The following is a 13,657-nucleotide window of genomic DNA, read 5'->3' on the forward strand; positions in this document are numbered from 1 at the left end:
CAGCCCACGGTCCCTCCACTATCCACTGCTTCTGCCCCCAGGTTGTTTTCAGGTGAAAGAGGCACTTCCCTTCTGCCCCAACCATCTGCCCTGGTCTCACCCTACTTTTTGTCTTCTGTCTCTAAATGGAGTTTGCACCATTTGGACCTCCTCCCTCTGAGTGGACAGAAATTTTAAATGGTGTATTTTCAGCTTGGTTTTCTCACAATTTCCCTCTTTTAGGAAGAGTGTGAAATTGGTAGAGCAGTCCCCTCATGGATGTTAATTGGGTCACCCTTCTCAGCACCTCTCCTGACCCATCTTTTCCACCTCAATTTGTGTGCCTGAGCTGGGCTGGCTTCCTCAGTATCTGTGCAAACATTACAACATTTTATGAAAATAGCAGTGAATATTGCTGTTAGTTCCTCCTCAGTGGGGTTTCATTGCCTGTATTTTAAGCATAGCTCATTAAGGCTGCAGTTTTTTTGGGTTTTTTTTTTTTTTTTTAGCTCTTATCATTTAGTTTTCAGCTTATATACCATCCTACTGTTTATTTTTTTAACTTTGGTGTCCTACTGCTCTAATAGAGTCTTCTGAGTTTCTGGGAGCTACTGAGGGCTTGACTCTGTCAAGAACCAGGTCCTTACTCTTTATCAGTCTGATTTTCCTGATATTTATGACAGTCAATGGAACACAATGCCTTTATTTATAATGATAAAAACATACATTTGTGCCCCCACCTCAGCTTTGGTTTTTTTGTAGCTCAAGAAGGTGACGGTTGCTTCTCACCTCCCTCAGTGTGACGTAGAGGACAGCCTTTGTTTTGTCTTTAATTCTGGTTGTGAGCAGAATATAGAAGACACCCCTAGGACAGGTTTGGAGGGGAATGGATCACCCCAGCCAGCCCCCTGCTTGCAGAATCTGATGTTTGGGCTCAATGCCTCTTTCAGCACTAAATATTCACTGCTTCACTGATCTGGTCTGCTGTTCTTACTGGATTGGGGGGTTTAAAATAGGTATAATTGCCTTCAGCTTAATTAATTAAATTTTCTAATTGTGTTCTCTTTTTACTGCTGTAGGAGGTGATAACTGGTGACTTAATTGGGATAATTGACGAAAAAAATATCATCTTGTTCTTATCACTGGGTTGTGGAGTTTGTTTGTTTTTTCAAGGTTTCCCTCGGTGTAATACCCAAAATACTAAACTGCTTAAGACTGTGGGAAAGTTTCTGCCAAATACAGCACAGGAAGCATGCTGAGAATCCTGGGTGATGTGGGTCAGACCTGGCTTCCTAACAGCCCTGCAGCTGGCAATGCTGGACTTCAGTCCACGGCTGGGAACCCATATACTCACACTCCTTTTAGGACTAAATTGCAGGATAAGGACCACGGGTCTTGTAAGCCTGACCCCAATATGTAATTACTTTATTGTTCCTCTGAAATGGATGTTGGACAAGAGAAATAGGCCCATCAGGTGTGTTCTGATCACAGGCCCTGCACCACAAACCAAGCTTTGTAGTTTGCTTAGCACATGAAAACACAACAGAAAGATCCATTTGAAGATCATCATGTCTCTAAGTATTTTCCCCATTTTCCAGAGATGTTTCATGAATGGTAATTGCTATTTTGGGAATGGGCCATTGAGAGTTTGTGGGTATTTGGCAGTGACTGAAGCCAAGGGGCTTCAGGGCTTTTCTACATGGACAAGTTAACTGGTGTAATTACACCTGTGCAATTACACACCTCTAATTGTACCAGCATAAATACCCCATGCTTCCCAGAATGAGGGTTCCTTTCTTTTTGTTTGTCGCGCTTCCATGGTGGCATATTTTGGGTAAAAGGCAGCAAACTTTGGCAGGGGTGATCTCTCTTACCAGAGCAGTGGAGCTCAGGCTGCCCCAGGGTTTTCCACCCTTTGCCATACCCACAGCCATGCGGATTTATGTCCCAGCACCGTGGTAAAATGATGAGAGCTGTGCTTCAGCCAGCTCTGTGGTAGCTGTTATCCCTCTACTCTGCAGGGTGATAGAAAGGAGCTATCGAGCAGGGCCGTGTCTTTTTTTGGTAGCACAGATTCTGAAAAGAGCACCATGTGCTTTCAGGATGATGATATTGCAGGGTAGCATCGAAGCACCAAGGCACGGGACTCTTTTGAGGAATGCAAGAGGCACGTCCCCAGTGAACTATGCCTTCAGAGCTGGGAGGGGAACACTCCCAGCCTCAGAGCTTTGCTTTGAAGCTGGGTGAGGGGAGGAGTAGAGAAGGCAATGCAGGTGAGGGGGGAATTAATTTGCTGGAACTTCTGTGCAAGGTGCAGTTTGAAGCATTAGGAGTCCTTGTGTAACCACTGTTGTTTGAAGAGACAAATCTCTAATTTTGGAGTTATGTGTGTTCAGGACAAAGAAATGTTGGTTCTTTCTGCTAGTCAGCATCAATAGCCAGCTGGAACCTGTATAAAAATGTTTCTCTTTGGATTTGCAATTATTTTTGATTAAATAAAAAAGAGAGACCTCATTTTGTTTTAAGTACACATTCTGCAATATTTCTGATGCTGTGGGAAAAAGCACACTATGCACTTACAAATTACTGCTCAGTAATTAACTTCTTTGATCCTAAAAGTGAAAACATCCCACCTGTGCTATAAGGTGGCTTGCAGAGTCTTTAGAAGAAAGGCTTTTGCTGAAAAAGCCTATTCTCTCTGCTGTTATGCAAACAAATGAATTTTTTTTTTTTTTCATTTAGAAGGAGTGAAGTATGAGTTCTTTTTCTTTTCCTGGCTTGCTAAAACTATGTGATAACAAGTTGACTTCTGTGGGAGTTCTGCATGGGTAAAATCTGAAGGATCAGTCCCCATATTGTATGTGATTTTGCCCTAGTAATTATTCTTCACTTGAACAGCCTCTCCATGGCAACTGCTTCAAGAAAGTCTTGTATCTTCACCTATTTTTAAAAAAGGACTTATTAAGATGTATGTTTTATTTTTTTTTCACCCTAAAAAGAGAAACAGGAAAAGAATCAGACACAAGCAGACACATATGGAGTTTGGCCCAAAAAGCCCTTTCTTCCATGCACATCCCCACCTTTTCTCTGTCCTTGGGGTAAAAAAAGAAAAAAAAAAACTTATCGCAATTAAAAATAAATTCACTACCTTGCCTTTCCCTGTCCCCTTCCTGAGCCTCTGAGACACTATGATGCTGACTTGATCAATCATCCCACATCTACCCTGTCAGATTCTTAACACAAACTTTCTTCTTCTCTCTATTTTCCAGCCACAGTCTGCTCTCAGTCTGGCAGTTAATTGTCCCCCTGCTCCAGTCCCGCTCTTGTATTCTTGTCAGAAGGCTCAGCTGAAGGTCAGGACCTGTTGGTTTGTAGGCTCTTGCTATAAAGCAAAGGGAGCAAAGTATTCTGTGGCTGGATATTCTCTTTCTTACTGGGCTGAGCTGGGTCCACTGGTGATGCCTCCATGAGCAGTTCTACTCCTAAACCAGGAAATTCTCTAATGTTTTGCCAGAGACTAGAAAACGCATCTGTTGTCAGCAGTGCAATAGTCAGGAAAAAGCATCCATTTACTTTAAACTTACTTTCTGTTTTCATTTTTGTATGGCAACTGTGCTCTCTAAGAAAACTCCAGGAGCAAGAGAGTTTATCTTTCTAGTTTTCTGTTTTTGGAGGTCACTGTCTTCTGAAACAACACATCCTTTAGAAAGGGTTTTTTTCTGTGATTCATTTCCAAATGTGGAGTTATTGTTGTGTATGCTGGATGTTGTATTTTGTGTTCAGCTCCTTATGCTGGGACACATTTAAAAGCTAATAGGGTAAAATGGGGTCCCTCTCCTTTGTGCTGAACTCATGAATATGGACATTTACTTGGCCTGGTGACATGATTTTTGTCACACTCCTGACTGACAGTCTTCCTGGCAGGTTTTCACCCATGGCTTTCTTAAACTGATATATAGATATAGATATAGATATAGATATATAGATATATATATATACACACACACACATATATATATATATACACATACATACATACATACATACATATATATATATAGATAGATAGATATATTTATATAGGGCCATGTTACCTGTGTTTCACCTGAAATCCCACATAACGTGACACACAGAACACATTATCTAATTGGCTTCAACAGGGTTACACCCCTGTGAGAACTATGTCTGTGAAAGTTTTTGCAGGTTATGTCTGATTTTAGAGTCACTGCTCTTGTGATGATCATCAACCACTGCTGATTTTTTTCTGTTTTTTAACAAAAACAGGCTGACTGGTTCAAAAGGTGTGTGAACTTGGCACTTGGGGATATGGTTGGAGGTGAACATGGGAGGGCTGGGTTAACAGTTGGACTCTGTTGTTCTTTGAGGTCTTTTCCACCATAATGATTCTGTGACTGACACTGTCTCTGAGTTTTACCTTCTGTACCTGCTCACCCTGTGGTTATGTGCTGCTCCCATCCTCCCTGCAAAGCACGTTGCTTTTAGAGATCCAGTGTATATTATGACCCAATAAAGAGTTTTATCTGCAGAACTAAGATGGCAACAAACCGTGGCAGAAGCTAGGAAGAGTTTGCTGGAGGATGAGAGCATAATAAACCAGCTTTCTCATTTAAGCTGATTTATCACTGTACCCTGAGCCACAAAACTCATGCGAGTCAGCAGGTGCTGCTCAGTTTTGTTCTTTTCTTTGCAGCTCTCAGTGTCAAAAAGAGGACTCATCAGGCAGCGTCTCTGAGTCCGCTGGTGACCATAAAACATTGCCTTGTGCTGTTTTCTGACAATCACAGCAGAGAGAGTGGTTAATAAAGCTAAACCAGTATTTGTCAGTCAAAATGTTGACAGACATTTTGCAATTGCCATCTTGGCTCTGGCATCTTGAGAAACAGCTTAATAATTAATGTTTCAGTGGAGAGTTTAACTGTCTGCCATTTCTGAGGAGCGCCAAAACCACACCCAAACTCACCGGATGGAGCAGAGGTACCTCAGGTGGGCTGACATGAGGCACTGGAGAGCAGCTGTCATGTTTGATACAGTGCCATCACATGGAAGAAACTCCAACAGAATCTTAAGCAGGATGCATCTATTAAGTTTCATTATATATGTTTGGCTTGAACAGTTATAACAAGGATTTAATTGTCTTTTGTTGACATTTAAAAAATTAAGCCAGCAATTAGAAAATGAAATAAGCGTAACTAGCAGTGAGAAATCTAGAGTTGTTTTTTAATATGTGTTGGCTGTAATAATTGTTAAATAGTGATTAATGGTATGCTGTCAGTTAGGTTAGGAGAATAATTTTACTCTAAAAAGCTGCAAGACAAAATTTCTTGTTACCCTCGGTTCTGCACTACCTGTTTGTCACTTAGTCTAATACCAGAGTAATTAATTCCAAAGAGCTATCTTTGAAAAACAAATAGCCCTGGCTTCCTGCTGAAAATGATAGATATCACTCCACAGGGAGGATAAAAAATAAACAATAGCTTATATATATCACAGAAAATTGGACTTTTTAGTTGAGAAGTATCTAAATTCTCCAAGCACTCTCTGCTTAGTGATTTCATATGTAAAATCTGTGGCTAAAAATGGGTGTGATTTGGTACAGTTCTTCAGTGGTTGTACAAGTCTTTTGGTCAAAACAACCCAAAAATTTCAGAGGGTTCCCTTCAATGTTGGCCTTATTGCTAAGCTTTCAATAATAATGAACAGAAAACAAACCTTAATGGCTTAATGTGGTTCTGTGGACCAATGTGAAATGAATATTGGCATCTTGTGGACCACCAGGGAAAGGTGGGACAGCACGTGGGGTCCTTGCTGGTGGAATCCTTGTGGTCCTTGGAAAGCTGTTGCTGACAATGCAGAATTTCCACCGGCAAAGCATTTCAGCAAAAATCAGTTTCCCCACATGGCAAAGACAGAAACCCTTCTGCAACAGCAATAAAATGATTGATGGTGCTGTTTTTCATTACAGCTAAGTCTTAAAACATCCATTTATCCCATTTGTCTGTCCCATGCAGATTTTAGGCAAAGCGACATCTTCTCCATGAGTCTCCTGAGCTTGCTGCTCTCCCTGAGGCAAGGCTCCTCAGTGCTTGTATTTTCCTCAGGACACCCATCTCTTTGCCTGTGTAAGTAGGATAGTGAATAAAGTATTCTTTTGTGGGGAATTCAGCAAGTTTATTGTTTCATTTATTGCTGCATTTGGATTTTGAGCAAAGCATGAAGCAGAGGGGCCGCAAATGAATGCTGAAGGGAAGGGTAAGTATTGCACAGTCTGCATCACTGGCTGAGCTGCACTGATCTGGGCAGGGTCCTGAGGAGCAGGGGACATGGAATTATGGACAACTTGTGCTCAGGATTAATGTCACAGGTTTAGACTTGACAGCAGCTTGCATAGTGCTTTCTAAGGCTTTTTTGACTTTGCAACTTTAGCACTTGTCTCAGCCCTTTTGTTTATGAAAGGATATCTTTAGACACCTTCCAGCAACTTTTCTAACATAAATCCTTCTAATCAAAACATTTTCCGTCCAAACTGGACCTGATGTCCCACTGTGTTATGGGAATTATGTGTCCTGATTTCAGCTGACCCCAGGGTGTGGGCATCCAAATGTTGAAGAAAGGGTTGTGCATCAAATCAAAACAGGGCACAACGGAGAACAGGGCTTAATATCCATGACTGGAGGCGAAAAGAGGAAAGGTTGTCATCCCTACCTGTCTCTCAGATAACAATATACATCACCTGGTACCCAGGTTTCTGGGGGTTAGTTTTCCCTGCTCTCCTATCAAAGCTGTTCATATTTGAAACACATCTACCTGAAAGGTGGTATTAAGATAATACCATAGAATCACAGAACAGCTTGTGTTGGAAGGGACCTTTAAAGGTCATTTTGTCATAATATGGTACATGTGTCTCTGTCAGCTGTTCAGCTCAAGGGATATCATAAAGTAGGTGGGTAGAGCCATTTTTGTACCATCCCAGGTCCTCTTATTGTCACAATTACCACGTAGCAAACCAGGTATTAGGTCTCTCCTCTTCCTGCTCTTGTTACAAATTAAAGACACCAGGGCACCAGACTAGATAGGAAAAACTCAGGAGTCCAGCTTACAATTTTAAGTCTTTAAAAAAAATAGACCAAAAAAAAAAAGAAAAAAAAAAAAAGGAAAGCAGAGCTTTATAACTGTTAATATCCTCTAAACTTAAAAATGCCTTCTAAATGTGGTAAAGTTAAGACATGTTCCTGTCAAATTCCATTTCTGGAAGGTGTATGAGCAGATTACAGCTTAATGTTTTTCTCAAAGTATGTTTGTTTAAACTCCATCACAATGCAACTATGTAAAATCTGCTGTCTACATAAGGCTTTTTTATTTTTTTATATTTGTATCCTGTGCCTAGATTTAGGTAGCATATAAGTTAAATTCTGTCATATATTAAGCAGTTAAAACTGATCCTAATTTTCAAGTGTCTATTAGAACGCAAAAGGAGTCATGGCATTTATCTTGCAGACTCATGCTTTTGAGATATAAATGAGAAGAAATTGCTGGGCTGGAGTTTCAGGTCATGCTGAATTTATGCTTGTGCAGACTTTTCTGAAGGAAAGAGCCTTTGCTTATATCTTACAAGGGATGTGAGGTAATGGACTTTTACACTGAGACATTTGTACTTCCAGAAAAGCTTTTACTGACCAAGAGCAATGCCCAGCCACTCCTGCGGCTTAGATAAAATTAATTGGTAAAGAGACAGTCCACATTTACAGAAAATGGAAATACAGTGTTTTGATAACTTTAGGGACTACTTTCCTTCCTAGAATTGACCATTTGAACATGCTGAGGAAGAGATACAGTCCTGTTGGTGCATTGAAATAAATCTCAGGGAAATACATTAGCAGGCAGGGTATGTAGTTGTGGATGTGGGCTACATCAGATGGCTGTGATTATAGATATGGAAGAGAAATCCATGATGTGAATTCTACATGTATCTGTGTGTGCAAAATAAATCTTGACAAAATAACAGTGAAGGGATTAGTGTATGCTGTGAAGCCAGAGTTGAAAAATAGTCCTGTGAGCTGCCCCCTTTTTAGTTAATGAAGACATAGGAATTTTTTGTAACATATAGAAAATCAGGACTCTGTAATGTGTTCATTATCCTCCCATTAAAGATTATCCTGGACATAGAAATGGAATATAAGTTAGCTTTATAGGGGAAATATCGACTAGACAAGCTGCTAACATGGAGATTGATTTTATTATTTAGAAAGGCAGAATATTAGGAAACATGAGCGTTTCTTTTTTTAACAGAGATGCTATGCTGTCAGCAGTGAAATATTACTGCAGGAGAGTTTTCTTTTTATACACAGTGGTAAGAAGTATGGCTTCCTTTCTCGGCACTTCAGCCACAGATGCTATCGGTGAGACCATCTGTGGTGACAGATTTGTGTTATATCACTTTGAAACTCAGCGAAGCTGGTAAAGCCTCCTACTACAGAATATAAGTAGCTCCTGCTAAGGCTGGGATGCTTTACGGGGCTGCCTTTCTTTGGGGGGCAGAGCAGTGGGAGGATTGTGTGGATAGAGGCTCACAATAGCTTTCAATCACCTCCCCACCAAGTCTTGAAATGCTGGTGTGCATCTTCTGGGGCAACATCTACACAAAGCTCCTTCCTCTGGATCCCACAGGGGATAGATCTGGACTCTTCTTGTTCTGTGTGAGTCACTTGTAAACCAATCTGATCTGAGGATGTCAAGGGGGACACTAACCTCAGAGGGAGTCTGTGTAAGTGGTAATACTGGGCTGTCCTGTGGCCCACATCTCCTCTGGAAGAGTGACTCTGCAGAAGGTACCATGTGCCCTCAAATCATCTCCTCAACATTACATTGTCCTAAAAATGGTGACACTTTGGCTCACGGTGGGCTTCTTCCTGGCCAGTCATAATTTTTTCTTCTCCTAATCCTCAGAATTTATTTTAATCGGTGTTCTGGGATTTCATGGGCCAGGTTGGATGGGGGTTGGAGCACTCTGGTCTAGTGGAAGGTGTCCCTGCCCATGACAGCAGGGCTGGAAGTAGATGATCTTTTGGGTCGTTTTGAACCCAAACCCTTGTGTGATTCCGATTCCCAGGATGACAAGCTCTGATGAACTGTTGTTAGCAAGTGACCACAGTGACCATGACACAATTTGGGCACTGCTGGGACTAAAACCACGGCACCACACAGGGCCAGCTGCCCACACCAGGGGCAGGATTTCAGGCATGAGTAGGCAATAAAGGGATGCTGATGGTACAGAGCATCACGCAGCACCTCAGTGCAGTGAGATGTGGCACAAACTGCTGTTTTGGCAAAAGCATTGCAGAAATCCTGGTTGAGCCAAGAGTGGAAACCTCCAGTTGTCACATCGGTGACTGTCGAAAGTATTTGGAGATGTGTTAGATTGGAAAGATATTCATGTCTGCTAAGCATAAAAAAAAAAATATGGGTTTAGACTGAGAAGCAATTTTTGCTGCTAATAACGTTGCAATAGCCTTGCCCTGTGTTCAGAATCAGTAGAGCATGCTGAGATACCAAATGAGTACAGTTAATTCAACACTATGGAAGCTCTCCAAGTATCTTGAACTGAGATTTACATATTCCTCAGCCCCTCATTCCTCATCTCAAATTCTAACAAGTAACAAAAGAGCTAAAAGAGTTGAGCACCTTTACAGGAGTTGACATTCCATGATCTCAAGTTCCCCACCTACAAAACAGAAGAGATCATCCATTTGGTCATGTTGAGAAATGGCCATGACTTCTTTCAGTAATAGAACCCATAAAACAACCAAAAATAAAACTATGGCATTTTACAAAATCTAAGTGATAACAAACACCTACTTGTCAGTATAAAATTGTAAAATTGTCCTTCCGTTCGTTTAAAATAAAATCCTACTGATAGCTTATATTTTAAAGGCAACAAAGAGACTTTCCAACAGATGATCTCAGGAAATTGTTTTTTATCTTTGTCTTTGGAAATTTAGACTTGCTGCATTTCCTCCACAATAATTTTGCAGAAGGAAATCATAGCAGGTTTTTTCTGGGTCCTGTTCCTGCACTCAGCACAGCCACCTAAAATTTTCCAGTTGGTAAGATAAATATTGAAAGAGTCATCAAATGAACAGTTCCTTTTTTGTGAAGTCAAGTATTTCCTAAAGGATAAATTGTCAATCAGTTAAGTCCCTAGCTGATACATTTTCCATGTGGAAGCCTGTCTCCTCTTTATTCTTTCCTTTACCCTTCCTCCTCCATTCATTCTTCTGAGTGTTTGGACTCTTGTTTTACAAAGACAGAGTCAGGCAGAAGAGCTGGATTGATTGCAGCTGGATTACTGCATGTTTGGCATCTGCGGTTGCCACACTGCCTCTGAGCAAATTCTCCACTCAAGTTCTTTTCTTCCTTGCTTTTAAAAACATGAACTGGCCATCATCCATTTTAAAGTGAAATGGAACCAGCATCAAAGACTGCTGCATCTAATTATTTTTACTTTTCTTTTTTTGCACATCAGAAGTCTTGTCTACAATTAATGTGGTTTAAAAAGGAGAAGAAACTGCTACTGGTTTTACTTCAGTATCAGTGGTGTCCCTTTAACTGGACTCTTTCGTGAGGCATTTGTCAGGAGGGTTGTTGTTTGTGTACACATGATAGGATCAAGATAAGATGATGATTGCAGTTTTTAATAATCGTTTTTTCTTGTTTATTGTTTGTTTGGGTTTTTTTCAGTCTTCAATACAATAATTTGATGCAGCCCTTCAAAATTCTGCCTTAGCACCAGCTCGCTGGTGCCTGTGTTTGTTTCTCTGGCCTTTGGCAGTGTACAGAATGATGGGGGATTGCAGGAGGTCTGACTTTGTCTCCAAAGCTGAACACTGGTCCATACCAGATACACACAAAAATATTTTCCCCCCCAATAACTCTTCATACAACTAAAGTGATCAGTGCTGGAATCCAGCTTCTCCTTATCTCTCTGGCTGATAGCTGGATAGTTTACAGCCCTGGTAATACAAAGCTGTGAGGGTGTTACATGCAATTAGAGAAGCAGGGAGGGGAACCATGAGCTCTTGTCAACTGGACAGCATCATCCAGCCTGGGTACGCTGCTTCTGGGCACCTTCTGGTCAAACCCCTGCTCAGAGCAGGCTGCTCAGTAGCCTCTCCAGGCAAGGTCTGAATGACACAGCCTGCGTGAGGTCCTAACAAGGTTTGTGGGTGAAATGAAATTTAAATGTAGACAGGAGTTATTGCCATATAAAAGGTCCTGGCAAACAAAAGAGAGATGATCACTATGCCACAAGTAAAAACAAAAGACAACCAAAATCTTCAGCACAAATTCTGTTCTTTGTTATGTTCTTGTCATGTTCTTGAAATCTGAAAATCCACCCACTGGATTACTGGGGTGAGAACCCAGTTCTGCACCAGACATATGATGACTCTTCTGTAAAGAAAAATACTTTATTACAATATGTTTAAGTTATGTCAGCTATCAGCCATTCATGAACTTTTATTGACAGCTAAATAGAACCTGAATTAGTTGAGCTTTTAGCTATCATTCAGGGGAGCATTTGCTTTCAGGTCTGCCTTAACCTGCAAGTATGTAATTTGTTTCATTTATGGTGCTGCATAGGAAATGAACCTGTGTCTCTGGTGCTCAAAGGCAAATGCAGTAATCATCTGCATGACTTGATTCCTTATTCCAGTAATATGAAAATTGTCAATTATGGATGAATTATGGGTGCTACTGATACCTGTAATTTGGTTCTGCAGTTTTGTAAACATATGCAGCTGCATTTAATTGTATTTTACTAGTCATGTAATTCATTAAGGTGCACCTGCAGTCACCTAAGATACAGATATTAATGAACTGAAACACTCTATTTCATTGTCTACTATTTATATTGACATGCCTTACAACTGTTTGTTTTTAATCACATATCTGTGTATCTGAGATGCTGATATTAAAAAAAAATGAAATGATTGTGAAATAAACACAGAGCATAGCTAGGTGCTACATTTTTAACTTCTGAAAGTACTTGCTAAATAATTAATTTGAACAATTGCTTTTCCATGCAAAGCCCAAGACTGGAGGAAAGCTGTAGAATCGATTTTTGCAGCAGTTATTGTGGCAAAGATGAATCATTAGATAACTGATTCCAGGGATGTGAGCTGCTGAAGCCCTTACTCTGTATTTCCATGCTCCAGTGGTGATGGATGTTGTTCAGCTCTGCCCCAATACAGTACCTTTACCTTTTAACTTCCAGTCCAATCTCTTGGAGAAGTTATCTTCAGATTTGGGAACACACATATGAAATAGGAATTTTATTTTGCACAAATATGTGTTTAATATTCACAACCTGTTCCTTCTCTGCTGCTGCTGGATATTCCTTTCATTTGGATTAAAGCAAAAACCAAGTAGATTTATTAGCCATGGAACCAGTCCTTGGTTCAGTGCATTTTGGAGAATGTGCAAGTAGAGCACTGAGAATCTAATCATACCCCAAATTTGATTTTGCCCTTCTTTCAGCATTTCTCATTTGGCCTATTATTATCAGGTAAAAAATGTTTTTATGGCAGAATCTTGTGCCTTCATCAAGTCTGGGACAAACTCTGGCTCCATAGGGAATTGCCATCACTTTGCAGAGGATAAAGATGGAAAAGAAGTGACAGAGGGAGCTTGAGTTGCTGTCTGCATCCTTGGGAACATTGCTCTGTGGCTGCTGTCTGTATGGGAGCACACGGGAAGAGTGATGAGCCCATTAGCTGTGAGCTGCTTAGGGAAACACAAACCTTTCCATCAGGATAGCAGACATGCTCTGATCTCCTCTCAGAGTTGGTCTCAGCCTGCTCCTGCTCTCTCCATCAGCTACCTCTTGTCTCTGACAAAGTACCACAGTCAGGGACCTTCTTCCCATCATTACTTTCTCCTTGAACACAGCTTTGTTTCCCTTGTCCCCTCTACTTCTCCTCAAAGGGTTGCTCCCATTTAGTAACACTGATACAGATATAAAAGAAGCCACACAACTGAAGTTAAATAGCATAGTAACTAAACAGAATAAGGTTGCTGAGTCCAGGACAGACGTAGGCTTTCTTACCTGAGGTTACAAATGTTGTTGTTCCCATCCCTGAATCAAATGTATTGTACTTCTTGAGAAAAATCTCTTTCCCTTAAAGAACCTGTTGGTGGATTGAAGATCATTTCTGGAAACAACTTTAACTTGTATAGTCTCTTTTCAATGAAATATTTTTGGTCAGGAAAGTTTTCCAATCTCTAGCTTATTAGAATACTCTTCCTGCCTGACAGAAAGTTGTTGCTCTGCCCTGTAATATAGGTCCTGGGACAAAAATAGAGTGAATCCTTTCCATGTATCTTGACATTTTCAAGAATGTGTAAAATTTCTCTTGCAGGTTGGGGGGGAAGGGTGTTAATTCTGCATTTCAGAAGTTTCTGTGATGTGTGTGTATGGTGATATTATGTCAGGAAATATTTTCTGGCCTTATGAGGTTTTGTGATAGATGCCTTTGCAGTTACAATATTTGTCACAAAATGGACTAATCCCATCGTTCAGATGAGGTACTTTGTGGCTTGGCATCATTTAACAGCACAGTGATGGTTATTGTAAGAGCAGGCTAAATGTTCTTCAGCCTATCTA

At 40.6% G+C, this 13,657-nt stretch overlaps 1 protein-coding gene across 13 annotated transcripts in view; it reads left to right on the forward strand.

Moving 5' to 3' along the window:
• Positions 1-13,657, forward strand: part of TAFA1 (TAFA chemokine like family member 1) — a 219,923-nt gene that overhangs the window by 56,654 nt on the left and 149,612 nt on the right. For 2 of the 13 annotated variants that reach the window (XR_011154701.1, XR_011154714.1), the window contains 3 exons: positions 3,249-3,332; positions 4,691-4,983; positions 6,009-6,119. The exons of 8 other annotated variants lie outside the window; for them this stretch is intronic. The gene's annotated coding sequence lies outside the window, so the exon portion shown is untranslated. 3 more of the 13 variants (XR_011154706.1, XR_011154702.1, XR_011154708.1) reach the window with 3 other exon arrangements.

The sequence above is a fragment of the Aphelocoma coerulescens genome, chromosome 12 (assembly GCF_041296385.1).
Source record: "Aphelocoma coerulescens isolate FSJ_1873_10779 chromosome 12, UR_Acoe_1.0, whole genome shotgun sequence".
In the NCBI taxonomy this organism is placed as follows: domain Eukaryota; kingdom Metazoa; phylum Chordata; class Aves; order Passeriformes; family Corvidae; genus Aphelocoma; species Aphelocoma coerulescens.